Source organism: Branchiostoma floridae, chromosome 5, assembly GCF_000003815.2.
Source record: "Branchiostoma floridae strain S238N-H82 chromosome 5, Bfl_VNyyK, whole genome shotgun sequence".
NCBI classification, from domain to species: domain Eukaryota; kingdom Metazoa; phylum Chordata; class Leptocardii; order Amphioxiformes; family Branchiostomatidae; genus Branchiostoma; species Branchiostoma floridae.
In genome coordinates this window covers 105558-130773 of record NC_049983.1, presented here as the reverse complement: position 1 = coordinate 130773, position 25216 = coordinate 105558, and the positions used below count along the sequence as shown (strand labels likewise).

General features: G+C 42.4%; 1 long non-coding RNA gene across 2 annotated transcripts in view; it reads right to left on the bottom strand.

Moving 5' to 3' along the window:
- Positions 1-1064: 1064 nt before the first annotated feature.
- The window catches only part of LOC118416047, a 26996-nt gene continuing 2844 nt past the window's right edge, over positions 1065-25216 (bottom strand). For both annotated transcript variants that reach the window (XR_004831188.1, XR_004831189.1), the window contains exons 3-4: positions 1640-1765; positions 1065-1475 (exon numbers count right to left, since the gene is read on the bottom strand). This is a non-coding gene — a long non-coding RNA (uncharacterized LOC118416047). The remainder of the gene's footprint in view (positions 1476-1639; positions 1766-25216) is intronic.

Below are 25216 nucleotides of genomic sequence, written 5' to 3'. Positions count from 1 at the left end.
CCGTACTATCGCTCAGTGGAATGTCCTGCCGGCTCAGTTGTAAAGGCTCCCACGGTTGGGTAATTCAGAGCAAGGAGGTTAAAAAAAGTGATTTTTAACCTCCTTGTTCAGAGCCAGGCTGAAGTCCTGTCCGCCTTTACAATAAAAGTCGCACGACTATACAAGTGTTGTCTGTTTGAAGTTTTTGATCCCCTTTTGACTACCTAAAACTATCGTCGCTGGCTACGTTGTCTGTTGTGGGCCTTAACCCGCCCCCTCCCCTACTGGGGTCTGAAGAAACGGGGGGAAATATCGCTACTTCAAGTAGTACTTGTTAGGTTTCTTTGCGGATGTGGAGTTCACCACGATTTGGCCGAGTATAATTTTGGGTTACTCGTGTCATGTCTCCAGGTCACTGTGCCGTCATGGTTGATAGTTCTGAACAAAGGTGACAGTATGGACTCTCTTTTTGTATCTACTGCACAAAAGAGGCTGTTGACTGGTCATCAATTATGCTGGCCAGAGGGAGAATGATTTGCCGTCCGGAGGGAGTTTGGCTAGCGTAATAGGGCCTTCACACGGAAACCGAATTAGCAGGAATCAAGCAGAACCAGCCGGAATGAAGTACTAGTACATGTATGTGTAAAATTCGTGCCACATTCGGGGCCATTCCGAATGGGAATTCCAAATGGTCATTATATCCCCTTCACACGAGAAGGAATGAGCCAAAATGCCGTCAGAATGAAAAGTCTTTTCTATTCCTATGCTTTCGTAGTGTATTCTAGAAATTCTTACTGCATTCCAGTATATGATATTCTTTTGGCCACATTCTGTCAGGATTCGACGTGGCTTGCTGTTTCGGAATGATACTATCTTTATGTCACAGCAAGATCTGCCTGGAAATTAGCCGATTTCCACTAAGGATCCAGTTTAACTCTTCAGGCAGTAACCTCACCTTCTATTTTTCCAACTTTTACAATTAGACCACCGATCCACGGAGCCTGGTAGAGGCTGGAGGCTTTACTACGTATGCTGTTTTCTAATATAACGTTGCTGTACAGGCAAATATTACAAATACGCATGGATTTTTTTCAGTAGATTTTATTACACCAAGAATCCCCAAATGAATCAGCCGTTATTAGTTCCATGACGTAAATACTGAGATGTAATCGTTTTCTTCTGTATACTTTTTGCATTGTTGGACTGAACACTACATGTGTATGGTACTTAACACCACAAAGAATTTTTGAAAAAGAACATTTTTAGACATGCATGGTGGCACCTGAAGTCAGGCGATGTCTTAGGTAGCAAACCGGAAGCACACCATAAGATAGATTGGAGAAATATCTACGAGAATTTTCTACAGACATTTTCTTTTTATTCAAGTAAACATCATCACATGGCTACTCTTGTCCAGCTGACGTCATGAGAAGTTCAAACTCCAGTGTCAGGGGACGTCCGGACGGTCACCGGGAGCTGCCATCACTTTTTGACGTCTGTAAAATGAATACATTTTCGTATTATAAAACACACATATGAGAAGGAAAGCTTGCATAGGCATTTGTAATTTAGACCGGGTGAAGTAAATACGTCTTATACATATATAATAGCTGGAATGATGTCTTGAAAGGGATGCAGCAGAGATGACAAGACCTCTTACCGTTTTCCTCCAGCTCGATCTCCTCCAGCTCCCTTGCAGCCACCTCTTCAGTCAGCTTCGCGGTCTCAACCAGTGCCGACTCCACCTCTTCCAGGGTCTCCATTAGGTCCATCCTTTTATCTGCAGCTGTAAAGTACGTATGGTATGATGATCACAGAAAAAAACACTATCCTCGATACTAGGTTCTTTCTAGGGCCTCGGCTCCATGGCCACCACACACCGTGGAAATGTTTGCTACTGTGCCCAAGTTAGACCCTGAGAAACAGCTAAGGTGTAGCCTGGATGCAAGGCTTTTCCAGGCTAGGGCCCACACAGGCCAGCTCCTCGGCTCCATGGCCACCACACCCCGTGGAAATGTTTGCTACACTGCCCAAGTTAGACCCTGAGAAACAGCTAAGGTGTAGCCTTGATACAAGGCTTTTCCATTCTAGGGACCACACAGGCCAGCTCCTCGGCTCCATGGCCAACACACCCCGAGGAAATGATTGCTACACTGCCCTAGTTCGTATGGTTTAATATTCCAGTCAAAAGCCTAATACAATGTATTTGGGCCTAATACAATGTATTCCAGGGCCTAATACAATGTATTCCTCAAATACAATGTATTACATCCACTGTATTGCTCAAATACAATGTATTACAATTTCAAATACAATGTATTTCACAAATACAATGTATTCCGGTGGCAAAATACATTGTAGTGAGCCCAATACACTGTAGTGAGTCCGATACACTGTACTGAGTCAAATATATTGTATTGAATCAAATACATTGTAGTGAGTCAATTACATTGTAGTGAGTCAAATACATCGTAGTTAGTCAAATACATTGTAGTATGTCCAATACACTGCACTGAGCCCTACACAGTGTTCTGAGTCGTAGACAATGTATTTCAAAGTAAATTACATTACGTGCAGTACCACTTCCCTCCGCCAGGGATGTAGCACTCCACTTTCTCAATATACAAGGGTATCATAGGGGATCTGGGTATCAGTAGACGAACTTGTACTGGCGAAATTCGAAGAATGCCACGTGCGACGCCTGCATGCAGATACGTTTCGACTTTTTTTTCTAATTTCATGTTATATTGCTGAACATCCATAATATACAGGGACCAACAAATACTTATTTCGCCCCATTGACACTGATTTTTGTGCATGTTAGAAAATGTACCAAATGTCTGCTAAGGTACATTGCTGTGGCCTTGAACTCGTGTTAAGAGATAATGATTTTTCGAAGATAAATCTATTAAAAAACGGAGCAGAATAGTACCATGGCGCATGTGGCATGTCTCAAAAGTGTATAATCGTGAAATTTGTATCATGACATGGAACAGGAAAAATAAGATCTCATTATACTCCAGAATTGCTGTACGTTGCATATTCTACACGTCAAGGAATTATCCAATGATGGCATTATTATGAAAAGGGAAGTCACTTCGGATTCTCATTTTATATGAACGTTCATGTGCCTGTGCGTAAATATGCTTGTTACAAACCACAGTGTACATAAAGTACATATAATTGTCACGTATTCAGAAATCATTACAGTGACCAGATCCCAGTGGCATACAACATATCCCGCAAACGCAAAATGTACAGGGTTCCCCGGTTGTTAAGTGAGCCTGTTTATGACCAGAGGCCAGTTTGACACTTAACTTTAGAACAATCGCTGTGAACAGGAGTTTTGACATTCAGAACATTTGCTGTGAAAGTCGTGACCTTTCCGTTAAACAACAAAGGTCTAGCTATGATAACAACGTGCTCGCTATGAAAACGTTGTAACTTGACAGAAATACATCGCCGTAGAAAAGAGTCTTATCTTCCTCGCACCTTCATGCACAGAAATGCATGTTTCTTGTACCCCTGTCATATTATATACGATCTTCGGACGTACTTCCCAATCGCAGGAAGGTCGGCATATTTTAAGATCGATATCTTCAGAGGGACTTGCGTATTTGTCACCAAAAAACTGTCTCTGTCGACGTCACATTTAAGCGAGGCTCGTGTGATCGACGGTGAATAAATCTATGATAATGAACCTCCCATGACCTCTTGCACGCGGCCAAGGTAACACAAGACGTTCCTAAAAAAAGGCAAGAGATCAATAAATCTAATGCTTATTTTGTTGTCGAAATCTTTTTGACGAATGAATGGAATGCGCGGGCATAATAGAAATGACACAAGAAAGGAAAGTATATCACAAAGCTAGCCTACTTACTAGCACAGGGGCCACAATGTCAGAATTACCCTCACATTCCCAAAAATTCAATATTTGTAAACATTCGCCCGAACGTCTCCCAACTGATGGGCATTCGCCATCCGAATTGCTCTCGTTGATTAGTAACTAGTGCTGGATTGACGCACGGCTATCAATCGAATGTCGACCGATAACCTTTTGAGGTACGCACCATTTGCTCGCACGATGTGCAACTCCTCGGTAACGAGCTCTGCGATCTCAGAGATCTCTTGCGACTTATCGCTTATTTCAAGAACATGTTTCGCTGCACCGCGACCATCGTACGACCCCTGAAAATCGACGGCGATCCCGAAAAATCGCGGGATGATCGTGAGAACATCGGACGTCTTGCTCACGAAAATGTCATTTAAAGCTCGCAGAAACGTCGTCCGAATGATTTTCGCGTAGTGTGACAGGGGTATAAGCCCTGGTCACAAAGCGCATGCGACGTCCTTGCGATTCCGCATATTGCACGATGATCGCAGTGAATCGAAGCTAAATCGTAATCGAAATCAGCCATCGCAGCTGAGTGTAGTACAATTTCCCACTCGTGCCTCTTCCTCCCCCAACTGTCCCTGTCACCTATAAGCGAGGCTTGTGCAATCACCTGTGAGTAAATCTATGAACCTCCCATTACCTCTTGCACGCGGACAAGGAAACACAAGACGTTCCTCACAAAAAGGCAAAAGATCAATAGATTTTGATTCATTTGTCGTATGAATCTTTTTAACCAATGAATGGAGTGCGCGGGCATAATGATGAAAGAAAAGAAATGTGTCACAAAGCCAGCCTACATACTACCACGGGGCCACAATGTCAGCATTACCCTCAAGTTTCGGGAAAGCCAATATTTGCAAACAAACGGAAGTCGTTCGCCATCTGATTTGCAGTCGATGAGCAACAAGTAGGTCTGTGCTCGCCTATCACCTTGACAATGATTGAGCATAGTTGCACTTAGACAGATAATCATTAATACCACACCTCTGAAGCCCCTACGCATGTGTGTATAGAGTGAAAGATGACGCCGAGAAAGAAGGGCAAAAAAGTTACCAAGACAAAAGTGTCAGAAGAGCGTGGCTCCGGAGACGAAGAAGCCCGAGATGATGGTGAGAAGAAAGAGGAGGAAAAACATGACGGACCAGTGTACAAAGTGGAAGACACAATAGCAGATTTCTTTGAGGCGGACCCTCTGCACTACGGGTCAACCTGACTACAAGGGCAAGGAAAAAAAGAAGATCCTCATGGAAAGATTCAAAAAGACATAATTCATAAAGCATGGGACATGTTTCAGTCATGTGCAAAATTAATGACAGGACCAATTGACAGGAGCTCGGTCTAGGCTTGCAGAACATTCTCCCCACACAAGCAGAATGCTAGTAGGAAACACGCCCGACTTCACTGACTTTGCACAAGAGCAAGATGTGGAGGAAGGTCGCCAGAGTTTGTGCGATACTCCTAGATCCTGCGGGCCGTCTCAGTTTTAGCGAGAATCGTTTGACTTTTGGAGGTGAAATCGGTCAATAATCGTTGGATTGACTTCCAACTATCAATCGAATGTCGACCGATACCTATGCGAGGTACGGACGATCTGCAGGTGACTCGGTAACGAGCTCTGCGAACTCAGAGATCAACGGCGACTTGTCGCTTATGTTAAGAACATGTTTCGCTACACCGCGACCATCGTGGACCCCTGAAAATCGCCGGTACGCTCTTATGACCTTATCGTACGATGTCCTACGATCTTTGTGAGCACGGTTATATATATATAAACCATTGCTTCCGATTCTTTCCAGACTTACGACGTACTGCGCTTATATCGCGCATAAAACCTCCATCGCAGCAAATCGTACGCGCTTTGTGACCGGGGTTTAAGTTGTGGAGATCTTTTTAACCATTCAGTGGACCACAAGAATTTTTTTTATTTTTATTTTTTATTGCAACATTAATACAATACAAAGACATAGTGGTGCCCCTACTCAAGCACACAGGCTTATATTATAGACACCACTAGACAAAAATAACCACACAACATGGGAAAAACAAGATGAAACGGGTACGGGAACGCCTAATTCTGAAAAGAAACGGACGGATAAACTTATGTTACCAATAGTAAATGATAAGGATAGACAAAAAGCAATAATTAAAATCGTTTTGTTTCGGATAAGTATGATTGAGTTATGGAGAGAATTTGGGAATTTATATCAGATGTCAATAAAGCCGATCCTTTAAGTAGCAGATAAACAAAAGATATCAGATAACGAATTTAAATCTAACCTAGGAATATTCAGGTTTTCAAGTCTGTCTAAGAGGAGTGTACGTTGTTGAACATAATTAGGACAGTGAAGCAGATAATGAGGAATGCTTTCGCATCGGCACCCGCAGCTGCAAGAATTGTGTGATAAACCCAGCCCGCATACTAAGACAGAATCCGGAGCCACAATGACAAAACTCCTCGCTAGATCAAAGAAAGTCTGCATTTGGAAACAAACGGGAGTCAGGCGAAACTCTTCCGACCAACGGGAGCACTAGTACGTCATCCGATTTGCGACCAACGATCAACAAGTCGGACTCTACTCGACACCTCAAAGTTCTGCGACCTCAAACATCACCGGCGACTAGTCGCTGATGTTAGAACAAGTTTTGGTGCGCAGCGAGCATCGGACGAGTCCCAAAAATCGCATGGATCGAAATATGGCATCGATGACGATCACACGACCTATGTGACCGCGTCCTAATACCCCCCTCACATTAGGCGCGATTCGATCGGAAGACCAGTTTACGAGCTCTAAATGACATTTTCGTGAGTAAGACGTCTGGTGTTCTCACGATCATCTTGCGATTTTTAGGGATCGCCGGCAATTTTCAGGAGTCTTAAGCCCCGGTCACAAAGCGCGTACGATTCATTGCGATTCCTTCCGATGCGCAGGATAAGCGCAGTGCGTCGTAAGTCGGGGGAGAATCGGAAGCAATGGTTTAAGTATATAAAGCCGTGGTCACAAAGCGCGTAGTGCATCGTACGATGAGGTCATAAGAGCGTGCCTGCGTCAATCGCAGTGAATCATAGTAAATCGGGGAGCGTCGTATGGCGAAAAATAGAGCTGAAATGGATTTTGAACATGTTCAAAATCTCGCTATCGTCGTAAGATTTTATTTGCCCCCATAGCAGACTTAATTACGGCAAATTTTGTCTACTGATGAGGTTATAGATTTGTGAATTGTTAGCATGTTGTGATGTTTTCAGTTTTCCCTGATATTGTCGATATTGACGAAAAGGGAAAATATATGAGTCGCAACTGCCACAGTCGCAACCAGAGAACAGCGCGCCCCGCATAGGTGATGCAGACAATTGTTTGATCGCTTCATGCACGTGAGTTTATAATTAGATCAAATCTCAGCTCTCGTCGGTCTTGGGTCAGTTTACCATAATCGTAATAACCATGGGGACAACTCGAACATAAAGGCAGGCTCTATGAGTCGGAAATATATATGATATAATGCTTATGATATGATTTTTGTATGATGGCATCTTTTTGTTGATAGCATATCATGATACGATCTTCGAAAGAGCCTGACACGTAGAGCCGGCAAGCAGGCCGAGATAACCATACCAGTACTCACGCTTGATTTGAACTTTTGCTTGTAATACTCTTGTTGTCATGGTCTTTTTTAATTTATTTTTACAGTTAAAGATATTATAGGAAGGTATTCAACAGCTATGTCCACATTTTGTTGGTTAAAGAAGCACAAAAGCGGTCAGACGGCTATACAGAAGAGACACAAGTGAAAAATCGTGCGACGCTGGAAAAATTTTGAACATCATCCGATGCGTTGCGATGGCTTACGATGCTTACGATTTTGTTGCGATGTACTGCGCTCATCGTACGATATGCGGAATAGTCCATCGTATCGTACGCGCTTTGTGACCGGGGCTTTACGACGGTAGCGGTGCAGCGAAACATGTTCTTAACATAAGCGACAAGTCGCAAGAGATCTCCGAGATCGCAGAGCTCGTTACCGAGTCGCAGATCGTGCGTGCAAATCGTGCGTACCTCGCAAGGGTATCGGTCAATAGTCTTGCGTCAATCCAACGATTGAAGACCGATAGGCGAGCACAGACATAATTATTAATCATCGAGCGCAAATCGGATGGCGAACGCCCGTTAGTCGGGCGACGTTTGGGCGACGTTCACCCGACTTCCGATTGTTTACAATTATTGAATTTCTGGGCATGTGAGGGTAATTCTAACATTGTGGCCCCTGTGACAGTATGTAGGCTGGCTTTGTGACTCACTTTCCTTTCTTGTGTCATTTCTATTATGCCCGCGCATTCCATTCATTGGTTAAAAAGATCCCGACAACAAAATAAGCAACATTTATTGATCTCTTGCCTTTTTTTTTTGAGGAACGTTTTGTGTTCCCTTGTCCGCGTGCAAGAGGTCATGGGAGGTTCATTATCATAGATTTATTCACCGTCGATCGCACGAGGCTCGCTTATATGTGAGGGGGACATGTACAGATTTTGGGCCAAAAATACGCAAGACCATCTTAAGATCTTAAAATCAGCCGACCTTCCCGCGATCGCGAAGTACGTCCGAAGATCGTATTTAATGTGAGGGGGGTATAAAGGTGGGTTCACACATGCGTATATATTCAAGTCCGTTTGAGGTGCGTATATATGAAGCTCTTAGTCTCTACCAGGCTCCACAGGTCGCGGGGAAAACAGTACAAATTGGACAAATATAGATATATAACATGCCAGATGAGTTAGCTGTCCGAGAAGTATGGTTAGCGACCAAGCTAACTCGTCTGACATGTTACCTATTTACGTTTGTCCAATTTCAATTATTTTTTTCCAACGACCTGTGGAGCCTAGTGGAGGTAAATACTCCCATGCGCGCCTCATACGGACTTAGATATATACGCAGGTGTTCCCCTGTCACATTGTGCAAAAATCGGTCGGACGACGAGTTTGAGAGCTCTAAATGACATTTCCGGCAGTAATATTAATACGTCCTGTAGACTGTGACTACACGTACATGTCCTCTAAAATGGCCGCGTAGTTAGCGATCCCACGCCGATTGCACGACCTATGTGACCACACCCTTACGGTATCTGGGGCCGTGAGCGAGTCTTCTTATTCTTCTCTTCGATCTACACGAGCTTGGCTGGGAAAAGATATATCTGATCAATGTTACGTTCACTCTATTGCTGGTAAACTGCCGAGTGTTCGAAACAAAACTGCTGAATTGGCAACTGTGATTGACACTTATAAACCAGACATATTAGCGGGCACAGAGTCATGGCTCAATTATAAAATATCAAGCAGCAAAATATTCCCTGACAGCTACATAGTACACCGTAAAGACAGACAAACTGGCCCAGGAGGTGGTGTTATTTCAGGCAAACAGGGATGATCTGATTGTCACCCACAGACCCAATCTGGACACAGACTGTGAGGTCATTTGGACACAAACCCACTTGCAGGAATGAAACTGCTTGTGATTGGTACATACCTCCATCGGACCAGGGCAATAGTCTGGGTGAGCTTGACAACCCCATGAATAAAATGGGAACTAAGATAAACTCCAACAATGTGATCATTCTGTAAGACTCATGTTGTTATTGTTTCTTTTTTCAGTAAAAGACATTATAGGAAGGTATTCAACAGCTATGTCCACATTCGGTTGGTTGAAGAAGCATGCACAAAAGCGGTCAAGCGGCTATTCAGAAGAGACACAAGTAAAAAATCGTACGACCGACTGGAAAGATTTGGAACATCATCCGATGCTCTGCGATAGCTGATTTTGATTACGATTTATCTGCGGTTCACTGCACTCATAGTGCGATATACGGAATATGCTATCGCAAGAAATCGTACGCGCTTTGTGACCGGTGCTATAGTAGCACCGGCCAATGACAATGTTTTCGCAACAACATCATACAATCTTCGCAACAAACATAATTTCTATGTACCAATCTGGAATACTACTTGTTTTAAAAAAATGTTGTACCGTGCTTAACTGAGCTGTGGAACGGCCTTGACTCAAACGTGTGTTGTTAAATGCTTTTATGTTTAATTATGGTCAATTCATTTCGCCCAGCTGAGCTATTGTATCATATCTTAATTCAGGACCAAAAATACTCCTGTTTCCTGCTTTATCTAATACTCGTTGTCGCATCGGCTCCTGCAGCTTAAACCATAGTCGTAACGTATAATGTAATACAGTTACGAGTCCTTCTTGCAGCTGCGGGTGCCGATGTGAAAGCATTCATGATCATTATTTGCTTCACTGCCCAAACTGCCCATTCAACGCCTCCTCAACAGACTTGGAAGTTTGAACATTTCATGTGTTAGATGTTAAAACCTTATCTGACAGCGCTAATGTGTACTTTTTACTCAAATGTTCATGTCGTCAAAAGGAGAGTTTCTGCCCCCTCGCTATCACGGAAAACTCGCTATCACGGAAAACTCGCTATCACGGCAAACTCCCTTCCTCAACAAACTCCCTTTCCCGGCACAATAGAACCAACGTTGAAAATCGCGGACCCCCCCCCCCTCCAAAAAACCTCCAATATCAGGGAAAACTAAAACCATCACAACATGCTAAAAATGTATGAATCTTTAACGTCATCAGCAGAAAAAAAATGACCTTAATGAAGTCTGATATGGGGGCAATAAAAATCGTACGGCGATGGAGAAACTTTGAACATGTTCAAAATCCATTTCAGCTCTATTTTCGTCATAGGATGCTCCCCGATTTACTATGATTTACCTGCGATTGACGCAGGTACGCTCCTATGACCTCATCGTACGATGCACTACGATCCTTGTGATCACGGCTTCATATATTAAAACCATTGCTTCCGATTCTTCCCCGACTTACGACACAATGTGCTTATACCGCGCATAAAACCTCCATCGCAGTCAATCGTACGATTCTTGTGACCGGGGCCTAGCAGACCAGGGTGTACCAGACTGACTACATAGAAGGAGAGGGAGAATAATTTGTCAGGGGAGTTTTGCTACCAGAGGAGTGGGTCGGCCGCGCGGAGAGGAGACAGGAATCCCCCTGGCAAATTTCCCGATTTTTGTTGTTGGCCGAATTCTACCATGCCCCACCCCCGTAGGAAGGCTAATCTCCAAGCAGATCGTGCGGTGGCATAAGATAGCATCATAATCTGGGTAGTGTGAACGGTTGGCTTGAGGTTGTCCTTCCCCACATACTATAATAATCTGGGGAAGGAGTTTAGCCGGCAGAGGAGTTTTATTGCCGTCGCCTTTTCCGCCATACCCTCCATTATCTATGTATGTGGAGAAAACCTCAATAAATAAATAAAACAATTGGACACCGCAATGACCATTGAAACTCCTTCCCCAGCTCATAAATGATACTATCTTAGGGACCGTACGGCATTTAGCGAGGGGGGAGGGCCGGTCGCCAGGGGGGGGGGAGGGCCAAGCAAAAAAATATTTTGCCAGGGGGAGGGCCAAGCAAAAAAAAATTGACTTGGGGGGAGGGCTAAGCAAAAAAAAATAGCTTGGTCTACCAGTAAAATTTGTCCCTTAAAATCCAAGAAACGGCGTTTCAGAGGGTCAAGATTTCAAAATTTTTCTGGACCTCTGCAAGGGATCGCCCAAGGTTGGCGCTCGGGACACAGTGAAAATGCGAAAGGGAGGGGGCGGGGCGTATGCATGACGCCCTCGAAAACCTTTTTCACTTACAGAAATGTTATTAAACTCTAGATTAGTCTGCCAGCAAAATTTACCCCTGTCTTATTGCCCTCAAAATGTAAGAAATGGCGTTTCAGAGCTCGAGGGTAAATATTTGCAAATTCCCTGGATCCCTTTCGACGTGACCGGACTCGCGCCTTTGATGACCGACATCGTGATAATGTGTTTGGAGGGGGATTCAATTTTGTATTTCTAAATTGAAATGCCATTAAAGTTTGCTTTGTTCTAGCAAAATATTTCCCTCAAACTGAAGGAAATAGCTTTTAAGAGGGTCAAGATTTCAAAATTTCCCCGGACCTACCTTGCGATTCTTTGTGCCTTTGCCGCGCCAGACATGGTGTTCGGAACGTCGTTCTCAAAAACTTGAAACCGTCGTATTTTTTTTCATAGAAAAGTCATTTGACCAGCAAATTTTCCCATAAAAAAGCAATGCAGGAAATCCTGGCAAAAAAAGCGTGGCATTTCTAAAAGATCTCCTGCAAGTCTTCGTTCTCACGCCCGCCGGCGGCTAGAGGCGACCGATCTATCCCGCCGTGGGAAAATCAGCGTCGGCGCCCCCCTCCCCACTACAGTTTTGGTTAGTCGAATCGTGCTGTCGTCTTGGTTTTCATTTTTCCCCGATTTACCGTAAGTTATTACCACCACAGAACCAAGAAAAAGTCCAAAATATATGTAAATTGAAAATAGTTTCCGTCAAGCCGCTCAGGCCCGCGAGCTTGCAATACGTAAATTTAGGGGGCGGGGCACGCGCCGCTTCGTGGCGCAAATCTACTAGAAATCCAGATATAAATGCTTTTTAGGTGTTGTTTTAATATCAAAACAATGAAATAGCTTCTATAAAGCAAATATTTATCCCTCTATTAAGCAGATATTTTGAGCCATTCTGTTCCCCCTTTTTTTTACTAGGGGTGAGAGATCTGCTTCGCGATGAAAATCATGAAAAAGTATGACGCAAAGCACATTTCCAAATGGGAGCGGTGTTTTATTGGCGTCTTGAATTTTTTTTTTCAAAGTTGATAGGAGGGGGGAGGGCCAAGCAAAAATATTTTGACTTGGGGGGAGGGCCTAGCAAAAAAAATTTTACCTGGGGGGAGGGCCTACCCAAAAATTTTTGACCCGACCCTCTGGCGACCGGCCCTCCCCCCTCACTAAACGCCGTACCGTCCCTTACTATCTTATGTCACCGAAATCCCTGCTTGTAGGAAGGTCTGGTGGAGGCTACGAGACGTAGCTGCCGCCGTGCGAGCGATTTGACAGATCGCTCAACGAATTTCATCGCTAAAAAGGCGTTAATTTTTACATGTTGTCGCCCTGGCTCAACTGTCAGATTCTTTGACCCAGAGTGCCAACTGATGAGGCGTCTGCCCATGACACATCAACGGTCATCAACACATTTGAGCTACGGATCCCCCGTGTTACTCTCCAATTGAAGCAGAGGTTAGGCTCCTGCTGTTTTTTCAACGTTTTTTTAGTCGTTTTTATCGGACTTTCTATTTTGTCTTTTTTTTTTTTTTTGCTGTGTCCAACCTAACCTGCGACTGCCGGCATGCAGAGGTTGAAAAAAAGTTGAAAAAACAGTCGGAGCCTAACCTCTGCTTGGAGAGTATGCCCGTGTACCCATAGGGCCTAGTTGAGACTACTCAGTATCTATTTTCACGATTCTCGCTGACAAGTGATAATCTCAAAGCAGATCTTGCGGTCACGGGCATAAGAATCTTATCAAAACTGGCCAAGGAGTGTAGCCCGTACCGCCGTAGGATAAGAAGGCCTGGCGGACGCTAACACTTGCCACATGCACACCTACGTCGTAGGTGTGCATGTGGCAAGTGTTAACGTGGTAACGTTAAATGTACACCCCTAAGATGTCTCAGTTATGAGTTATGATACTATCTTACGCCACCGTAGTATCTGCTTTGAGATTAGACTGGTGGCACTAATCAGTCACAGACTCCATGAAACGTCACTCTCCGAGGGACTATCACGTGACTTGTGGCCAACCACTGCCCCCACATACAAATACCACACAACTTTTTAAAGGCAAAGAGACTAACCGGAGGTACCAAACCGTCCAGAAAGTTACTTTGGTGGCTGACGAATGCGGCTTTGATCGGAAGACAGCAGGGCTGAGACTAAAGGGAACGTGTAATATCAGGGGGTAAGTTGCTCTTAATTTATAATAGATGCTTCAGACGACGAAAATCTGGTTTGTTTCCTAGGCAAGGTTATTTTATCGAAACGCTGATGGTCCAACTCCAAGATGGCGTCACCATTCTGAACAGACAGAAGAAACACTTTCTATGTACGATACTTTAGAATCAGGCCATGGAAGGTTTTGTTCCCGACAAGTTATCCAAAATTATTTTTACCTAGAAACTCAACTTATCGTGTCAAAATTTCTATGACGTGAAAGGAGAAGAAAATAGATATCCCGTCCCCATGCGGTGTTACGGTTGTATTGTTGGCCCTTAAAGTAAGTCCCCGTGTCTAGTTGTGAAAGTTGAAGAACATTGTATCGCTTACGGTATGTTTTTTCGTCATTTGCTTGCTTGTTAAGTTGTATTTATGCGTTATGAGAGTGGGAAAAACATGATAGTGGTAAAGCAGAAACTGGTCTACAATTGTCTACAATATGTAACGTTAACAATTACCACTTCAAGGACCTTCAAGTAGTTGAACTTGATACCAGATAAATTGTGGACGGTTTAAGGAATGCCTTGTACGTCATAATGCTTCTTTTACAATGAGATTTGAATAGATATAATTTGTAGCAGAAGAGAGAAATTTTGCCGTTAGACTCCCCTCTGTGCCCACGCAAACAACTTCCCGCCATCTGTGACATCTGCTCTCGTTTATCGTATGCTAATGGAGTCAGGGGAGAATCACTAATTGTTGTTGTTTGGATGTGGAAGCTTTAGTTGGAGTACACGAAAATATTGAAACATGTAACATAGATGTCCAAATTATTCAAGGAAGACTGGCTGCTGCACCTCTATAAGAAGGTTGTATGTCTGACTGATTGTGTGTGTCTGTCTGTAAACAGCATAACATGATATTTTTATCTTCAACAAGAAGATAATGTCTTTGGTTGTGCCATGTATGTGGGTATGTGTGTGTTTGGGTGTGTATGTAGGTCCTGCCACACAGACAAATGGACCTTCCTGATGGAATGAAAGGTCAAGTTAAAAACTTTCTGTTGGTACCACAGTAGGCCATGTATGTTTCAACTTTGTGTGTTTATTTGTTTGCAGACAACAGTAACTCAAGAAGCTTTGGCTGATCCTGCATGATGATTGATGGGTAGGAGTCGGAAAAATTAATGTCAAGTTCGATAACATGCAGACATCCTAGCAGCAAATTCCAGTACTGCAGCGAGGGTTCAAAGTTAGGGGTAAATTTTTATTGGTAGATAGGTCTTGGGACAGGGAATATGTGGTGAAAGTCTACGGCCCCCTGGCAGCTTGTTTGTAACTGCAGTTTTGTTTAATTTTTTGAATGGAATTAAGTTAAGCAGGAGTTTGACGGATCATTATGTAGTTTGGCCCGTGATTATTCTGGACCTGCGCGGTATTGCATGTTATTTTGTTTTCACCGAAACTTTCCTTAAGAAATGTGCTGTAAATGCATTTTAAGTTTGCGGGGATTTATTTTCATGATATCCGGAAAGTGGAGCGTTGTGGTGGTTTTGAGTTTGCGGTTGTATCATACACTCCGGTCACAAGACCGTCTCATACTGTAATGAAAAATGTTTGCGCTGCGTTTGATTTTGCGGTAAGACTGCCTTGCGAAAACCGCAAACTTTTCTGCTGTCTGTAATAATTCCGTAAACACCCCATTTTTTTAGGATTGTGGAACAGTCGTTGACTTTTGTAGATCTGAGGTGCCTGAAATTTCTGCAAGCAGATGTTTATCTAGCAACTTACAGCTGATTGTGAGATATAATGACATGCCAAGCAGCTGTTCAAGGTGCAGGTCAGTCCCTTAGGGCTGCCCATTGGAAAGCATGTTATAACTTATGATATACTGAAAGCAGTGACCCATTTTTCAAATTCAGTCTTAAAAATGCTTCTCCACCAGAAAGTTACTTTGGTCTAGAAAAGCACATTCTATGAAAGAAACCTTGCCTTTGACCCCTGTTCCCTCCTGATATGACCCGTAGCACCCTATGACTAAAACCTGTCCTGACACCAGCTAAAGTGCTGAACTGAACAAATTTTGACCCAAGCTTAGAAAGCTTAGAGTTAGACCCTTAGATACCTGTCCCTTCAAACTCAAAAAGTCTCCAGATCGGGCAAAAATTTTCATGGAAAAGAAAGTTTTCAAGGATTTTAGGTCACACCCAAACCGTATTCCCATTTTGTGCTCTGTAAGTTAAGAGTGGTGTCAGGTAGAATTGTAGCAGGGTGAGAATGCCCAAGCAATCTCCTAGCTGGAAGGAAAGACTCAAATCATTTAATCTTGGAGAAACATAGCTGCTGCTCTTGAAACATAGTGATTGTGTTGCATAATTTGTCCAGAAACTTCAGATGCATAAATTTTATCAGTGTCACACTGAAAAGGGACCAGGTCATGTCTGAAAAAGTGATTTCAACTCCTTCCAAATAATCCTACAAAGTAGTCTAGGGAAAATTCAAAATGTGATAGTGTTTGAAATTTTCTACAACAAAGTCTATGATGTTTCCCTATGTATTCAAACAATGCACATGTACTTACTCCCGCTCGAACCAATCCGTAAAGGCTCCTCCAATGCACTTGGTCCACCATGGCCCTTTGTAGCTCTTTGGCCCTTTGTAGCTTGTATCATGCAGACTTGTGTCACTACGTAGGTTGTCTACGTTAAGTAGGTCACCCTGGGTCTTACCCTACCTTTTTTCCTTTAGTAGTAGGCTCACAGAGTACAAGATGGGGTGCAAGGATTTTGGGTGTGTACATGTATTGTAATTATATTGAATAAAGCAAAGTGGGGTGTTTTCATAAGGCACAGAAATAGTATAAGAAGTAAGTGCAAAAGTAATTTATGCAACTCTATTTCTATATATCTTGGCTAAAGATTGCCAGTTATGCTGTATGGTTAAGTTCATCTGAAAAGTCAGCATGCTCTAGTATGTTGGAGTTAGTATGTTTGTCCTCATCAACAGGTGAGATTCTGGATTTGTGATAGTTTGTTTGTCCACATGTACATTTTTATCTATGAGTGGAAATGGTAGGTTCACAGCTCCAATTTTTGGTGCACCTGGGTGCACATGCAGCTATTTCAAACCATACAGTCTCAGAGTCAACACCTTCCGTGACCACACAGCACAGGTTATATCTGTCTGCACCTCAAATAAGGCTTGTTTAAACTCTCCTTCAACAAGTTTATCTGTACTACTTTTAAAAGTTTATGTACCCATGTCATGGATCCCCGTGGGTCGTGCATAAATACTGTGTTGTGCTACCTTGACAGAGTGGACTGATCCATTAGGACGGGGTAAAATCCTAGTATCATGACATTCTTATGGCTGTAGGTAGTTAAAATGTTGGAGTTGAACTCCAGCTTTTTTAACCAAAAGTGGTGGTACTTGAGGTTTGAAATGTAGGTAAATGTGTATTTAATTTTAAGTGATTGTTTTGCATGACTTTTCTATGTATTAAATATGGGTGGTATCACCAGTATCATGAGTATGTGTGACTCACTGACTAAGAAGAGGAGAAAGTCATCATTTGTTTGGTGGAAAACAGCACTTGTTCTCTGTGCTGTGGCGCTCAGCCAGAGTCCCAATTGGTCGGTGTAAAATTTTTAGTAACATGAAAACTGTCCTAGGCCACTGTGGTGCACAGTGCCTTTTGTAAATTGGCCCTAAATGCTGCAAAAGTAAACGCAAGGCTTACCACTTCAGGATTGATCTTCTAACTTGTGAATTGATCTTCTAATGTGAAGGAATGGTATTAATTACTTTATTACTGAAATATCAATTTCTTTATCCACAGCCAGCGGCCAATGAAGCCCCAAGGTGGAGGAGCAAATGGAATGAAACTTGGAAGTGAAGATTACACCACAAGCCCCAGGGTGACTACATGGATGTGATCACACCCCCAATATCTGGTTTCTGATGATTTGGAAAAGGAAACAAAATTCTGGAAATCAATGATTCATCATCCATCACCATTCTGTAGTCGACAAATCATCCACATTTTCCAAACCCAGCTAAAAAGTATTCAGACAGTCGCCTGAGAAGAAACGAATAATTCAAATAGTAGCCATAAATGTAACAATTCAGTTCCCAGAATGATTGTTCGGCAGTTGAAACCAGCTACCCAAGCCCTCTGACTGATCATGTCAGATCACTCCCGTCACTGATCTTGGCTGTGTGAGGTGGTTTATGCCATGTTTCACCGTTATATTATCCACTATAAGACTAGAAATTTAGGTTTTTGTGACGCTTTACAGTTTTTCTGGCTTTCTAAAGAACAAGAATGGGTCATTCACTCATTGCCATTTGTATCTGATATTGCTTAACAAAATGTCGTATAGAAATGACTGTAAAAAACGTTACCAATGTTCAATGCTTTCTAAGCTTTCTATCAGACCTGGTGTAAACATGCTGCCAACTTTTTAAATGTCCCCAGGCATGTCCACTTATATCAAATTATTGTAGCAAATAATGTCAATCATTTCAAAAAAAGCATAAAGTTTACTGTTGTAACAAACGTTAACGGTAACGTTTGTTACTTGCCCTGTAATACAACCAAATTACAGCTAAATTTTCCGTGGGAGGATAGTCTGTCTCTAGACTGTGCCATTTAGCTATAGATAATGATGTGCCATTGATTTTTCAGTCAGGGTGTATGACATGTTTTTACTGCATTGCCAGTCTGTCTCTAGACTGTGCCATTTAGCTATAGGTAATGATGTGCCATTGATTTTTCAGTCAGGGTGTATGACATGTTTATATTGCATTGCCAGTCTGTCTCTAGACTGCCATTTAGCTATAGGTAATGCATGTGCCATTGATGTTTCAGTCAGGGTGTATGACATGTTTATATTGCATTGCCAGTCTGTCTAGATCTCTAGACTGCCATTTAGCTATAGGTAATGCATGTGCCATTGATGTTTCAGTCAGGGTGTATGACATGTTTATATTGCATTGCCAGTCTGTGCCATTTAGCTATAGGTAATGCATGTACCATTGATTTTTCAGTCAGGGTGTATTTCATGTTTATATTGCATTGCCAGTCTGTCTCTAGACTGTGCCATTTAGCTATAGGTAATGCATGTGCCATTGATTTTTCAGTCAGGGTGTATGACATGTTTATATTGCATTGCCAGTCTGTCTCTCGACTGCCATTTAGCTATAGGTAATGGTATCATTTGTATGTGATAGATTTTTAAGGCTTGCTAGGGGAAACTTGTAATGATTTTTTTCCATATACACATTAAGCAGGTTTGGGGATGTGAAGCTTTTAAAAACATTTTTTCCCAGTAGATGGTGTTTAAGACAGTGAAGCTTCTTATAATAACAGACTTGTTTTTTTACCAATAGATGTAGGGTTATGACAGTGAAGCTTCTTATAATAACAGACTTGTTTTCTCCCAATAGTTGGAGGGTTAGGACAGTACAGCTTCTTATAATAACAGACTTGTTTTTTTACCAATAGATGGAGGGTTAGGACATGATAACAGACTTGTTTTTTTACCAATAGTTGGAGGGTTAGGACAGTGAAGCTTCTTATGATAACAGGCTTGTTTTTTTTCCACCAATAGATGCAGGTTTAGGACAGTGAAGCTTCTTATAATAACAGACTTGTTTTTTTTACCAATAGATGGAGGGTTAGGACAGTGAAGCTTCTTATAATAACAGACTTGTTTTTTTTACCAATAGATGGAGGGTTAGGACAGTGAAGCTTCTTATGATAACAGGCTTGTTTTTTTCCACCAATAGATGCAGGTTTAGGACAGTAAAGCTTCTTATAATAACAGGCTTGTTTTTTTCCACCAATAGATGCAGGTTTAAGAAAGTAAAGCTTCTTATAAATAACAGGCTTGTTTTTTTCCACCAATAGATGGAGGGTTAGGACAGTGAAGCTTCTTATAATAACAGGCTTGTTTTTTCCACCAATAGATGCAGGTTTAAGACAGTGAAGCTTCTTATAATAACATACTATTTGTTTTACCAATACATGCAGGTTCAGTACAGTGAAGAATAACAGAATTCTTTTTCCCCAGTAAATTTAGGACTGTGAAGTATCCTACAATAACACCTTTTTCCCAATAGTTGAAGAACTAGGGCTGTAAATGTTTTTCCCCCAATAGAAGCATGTTTACAGCTTAAAATGATAATCTTGTAATAACATACTTGTCTGTTCCTGTAGCCTTTGTTGCTGTAAAGGTGTTGAGGTTCTTGTACTGAAATGTTTTATCGCAATATATGCAGCTTTATGGAAAAGATAAGGGTGTGTGGAGCAGATACATTTGTAAAGCTGGTAGTATCGACTAACTGACTCAGAGTTTCATGTCTGTTCAGAGATGATTTGAATCTTCTCATACTGATAACCGACTGTTTTATTTTTCTTTCTGTTCAGGTAACGGAGGTGGGGGTTAGGGGGCTCTGGGTAGTGTTAGCTTAGCAGCTGCACTCTTGAGTGGCTAGGCACACAGGTTCCACCTGCTACACTCTTAAATGTAGGGTGGTAAGCATACTGGTTCCACCCATCCCCTAAATCCTCTCGCGTCTGGCTCCTCGTGCCAACTCCCGGGCAACGGCTTCAGCTGGCCGGCAAAACGACGCGAGGGGTGGTGTTAACATTGCACTATCAAGCAGAGATCTTTCACTAAAGTTTCAGGAATATAAGTACAAAGCAGTGTATATTGTTTGTTTTCTTTACCCGCATAGCCACTGTGGTTAGCTTTGACATGTAAATATCGTTTTACATTTTGTAGCATGCATGACAAGATATATACAGTGTTTACAGCTCACAGTGTTGTATTGGGTATGCGGAGTGCACATAAACGGTTTCAACAGACTGACGAGTTTGGCCCTCAAATACAATGCATAATTTTGAGGTAGCTGACGTAAAGCATGATCCTCATTAAATAGGGAAGATGGCAAGATAACTGTATCATAATAAAGCACCCCATTTTTGTCAGCGATACCGGACTGTACTTGTTGGTTGCACTGATATTCGATTCCCACAATACTCATTATGATCAAGGTTACATGTATCTGGAACACACATTGGTACTGAACACCTCTCATACACAGGTAAATGTACCTCTCCTTGGTAATCAACACACCAATAAACATACCTGTCCTTGGTACATAAGGACATCCAGACAGGTAAACACACCTATCCCTGGTCCCAAATTCCATCAAAACAGGTAAACACACCTATCCCTGGTGCCAAATTCCATCCCAACAGGTAAATGCACCTATCCCTGGTGGTCAACACCACACACAAGTAAATGTCCCTGCCTGGTACTGAACATCATCCAGACAGACACTGTCTCATGTACTGTACCGTACAAGGGAACACCTGTCCCTGGCGCATTATCCACACAGGTAAATGCACTGAATGGTGCTGAACACCATCCGTGCATAGAATGTTAACACATCTGTCTTCAGGCTGACATAAGAAAGGGTGTAACGACACATTTCCCGGTGCTGAACACCATCCACTCAGGTAAACACACCTGTCCCTGGTCACACAGGTAAACACACCTGTCCCTGATCACACAGGTTAACACACCTGTCCCTGGTGGTGAACACCATGCACACACAGGTAAACACATCTCTCCCTGGTGGTGAACACCATTCACACACAGGTAAACATACCTGTCCCTGGTGCTGAACACCATTCACACACAGAGGTTAACACACCTGGTGCTGAACACCATACACACACACACAGGTAAACATGTGTTCCTGGTGCTGAACACCATCCACACAGACATTTGAACACACCTACCCCTGGTGCTGAACACCATACACACACAGGTGAACACACCTACCCCTGGTGCTGAACACCATACACACACAGGTGAACACACCTGCCCCTGGTGCTGAACACCCTACACACACAGGTGAACACACCTGCCCCTGGTGCTGTCCACTGCGCACAGTTTAACATTCCTGTAAATATGTGGTGCTGAAAACCATCCACACAGGTAAACAAACCTGTCCCTGGTGCTGAACACCTCCCACACAGGTAAATATGTGGTGCTGAACACCATCCACCCACAGCTAAACGTACATCTGCTTGATGCGGAACACCAGTCACAGAGGTTAAGGCATCTGACCCTGGTGCACATTCTGTCCAGATACAGTTAAGTATGCCTATCGTTCCACCAGGTGAGCATACCTGTCCTTGGCACTGAACACTTTTCATACACTAGTAAACCTGGCTCTGAACACCTTCAGAACGCTTGACTCTGTTAGAAACGGCGTTTAAGTGAAGGGCGTTGCTGTTCTATCAAGCCTCACTAGACTACAACTATTAGGGGTTTAAAATCTTGATTCGCAGGTAGTTTGGATATCCAAGAAGGCTTTTGACGTCAGCTGCACTTAAAAGACAAGGTAACGTGAGCTAGAAATATATGTGCACTTTTTCTGATTTGTCATCACATTAGGAAACTTTGACACTATAAAGATTTTTAAATGGTAAGTTTTTGTATGTTGATGCCCTTAAGCCCCGGTCGCGTAAATCGTACTGTGATAGCTTATCCAGTATATCGCACGATAATCACAGTATTTCACAGGTGCTGTACATCATGGGAAAAATCAGCCAACGGGAGAATCCTGCGACGTTCAAACATTTTCTAGTGTCTTTTGAAAAGCCGCCTGAGTGCCTTTAAAACCACATCTTTCCTGGAAAAATGTTAACAAAATTATCTGAAAAAAAAACGTACTAAGACCCTTACAAAGGTTCAAATCAAGCAGACGTATAGGATGTTAGCCCCTTTAATCGGCCCTACGAGTGAAGCTATTTCGGGCTTAAAATGTGCCTTGTCTCGGATGACAATTAAGACAAAAATACTATCATCAGTCCCGCAGAGCCCTCTTCGAAAATTGTTTTACAATATTTCAATTATTTGTCCGTCCCCACTCATGTTTTATTTGCACGGAACTATTCTATCTTTATATTCAAGGTCTTCAGTAATCTCCAAGCAGATCCTACGGTAGCATTAGATAGTATCAAAAGCCGGCAGAGGAGTGAAGCCGGCTTAGGAGTGTGTTTCGCTACCGGTGTGGCAAATGTACACCTCTTGGCTGACTACACTCTTTGGCCAGTTTGGTACTATCTTATGCCATTGTAGGATCTGCTTTGAGATTAGATCTTCAGAGGTTTCGTCCTTTTCTAGCTTTTCGGGCGACCTATTATTCGATTCCTCTTGCGCGTGAACAAAACACACTACACTACTAGTCCGGTATATAGGGTCATTTTGGACTTTACCTGTGCTACGGTGTGAAAAGTGTACGATATATAGTAGCGACGTCGGCATATATAGACAGCTCAAATGACTACATACATGCTAAATGGCAATGACGCAAGCGATTGGATATGATTTTCCCAAAATCCTGAGTAATTTTGCGAATGACTGTATACAGTTAGGCATAATCATCAAAAAATGGGACACTTGAGTTTTCCACAAGTCACATGCGCTATTTTTTTGTTAGACTGAATTAGGCAGGTACGCTGCAATCTCCCAGTCAGATATAATTTGACCAATCTACAAGATACATTATCGAAACTTTGAGTTTACTAAACACAATGTTGTGATATGATTTTGTGTGTGAATTTCTCTGGACAAATCGCAGAAGATCACACCGTTCTTCTTTTCCTTACACAATTGACTCGATCCAGTCATCTGTCAAAAAGGTACAGGGCACAGCCTAACAAGAATGGAGCATTCTGCAGCCTCCCTGGCATTAAGAGAGTAGTAAGCTTAGGGTTTACACTGAGCGGTAGGTACTTGGTATGGTCGCTGTTTCACGGTCTTCCACTTGAAGTCGGGTAAAAACGTGAGAACTCTGCGATATTAGAAAAATAAGGAAATAAGACTACGTGCATAATGTACCCTGGTCATGAAATCTCAGGAAAATGGCGCATTCAAGAGTATTTATGGAGGGAACCGGATACGATTATGTTACGTTGCGAAAGATTAATACGATGAATAAGTTTATCTGCAAGTTCATGCCCGTAGGCTAATTGCAAGATAGGGGATATAGAGAAAGCTGTCGGGTGAAACTGATGAACGACTTAGACATTCCCCAACTTACACATAAAAGTTCCCCCTATTCTCGTTAATACCCCTGTCACATTACACGAAACGTCGGGAGACGTTCGCGCGACGTTCGCCCGACTTCCGTTTGTTTACAAATATTGAATTTCTGGGAATGTGAGGGTAATTCTAACATTGTTCCCCCTGTGGTAGTATGTAGATTGGCATTGTCATATACTTTCCTTTCTTGTGTCATTTCTATTATGCCCGCGCATTCCATTCACTGGTTAAAAAGATTTCGACAACAAAATAAGCAACATTTATTGATCTCTTGCCTTTTTTGAGGGACGTTTTGTGTTACCTTGTCCGCGTGTATGAGGTCATGGAACATCATCATAGATCTATTCACCGTCGATCGCACGAGCCTCGCTTAAACGTGACGTCAACAGGGATAGTTTTTTGGCGTCAAATACGCAAGGCCCTTCCTGCGATCGCGAAGTACGTCCGAAGGTCGTATATAATATGACAGGGGTACAAGAAATACGGATTTCTGTGCATGAAGGTGCGAGAAAGATAAGACTATTTTCTACGGCGATGTTTTTCTGTCAAGTTACATTCATAGCGAGCACGTTGTTATCATAGCAAGACCTTTGTTGTTCAACGGAAAGGTCACATCTACTTATTTACTGACTTTCACAGCGAATGTTCTGTATGTCATAACTTCTGTTCACAGCGATTGTTCTAAAGTTTAGCGTCAAACTTCTGGTCATAAACAGTCTCACTTAACAACCGGGGAACCCTGTACATTTTGCGTTTGCGGGATATGTTGTATGCCACTGGGATTTGTTCAGTAATATACTACTTTGCTCACTAATGATTTCTGAATACGTGCCGATTATATGTACTTTATGTACACTGTGGTTTGTAACAATTGTCTGCCGAGAAATCCAGGAAGATGAGTGACGTGTCCTCGGTCACTTCACGAATTGATTTTTTTAAGTTTTAAAGTCAGTTTTTCATCAATCACTTATTATCTCAGGTGACATCATTTGGCGAAATGCCGTCCTAATTTTCAGAAATTTAGGGGGTCTTCCTCCGTTTCTGACCCATGACGTCCCATGACGTAATTTACGTAGCATATTTACGCACAGGAACATGATAGGTCATATAAAATGAGGATCCGAAGTGACTTCCCTTTTCATAATAATGCCATCATTGGATAATTCCTTGACGTGCAGAACATGCAACTTACAGCAATTCTGGAGTATGATGGGATCTTATTTTTCCTGTTCCATATCATGATACAAATTTCACGCTTATACACTTTTGAGACATGCCACATGCGCCATGGTACTATTCTGCTCCGTTTTTTGATAGATTTAACTTAAAATCATCATCTCTTAACACGAAT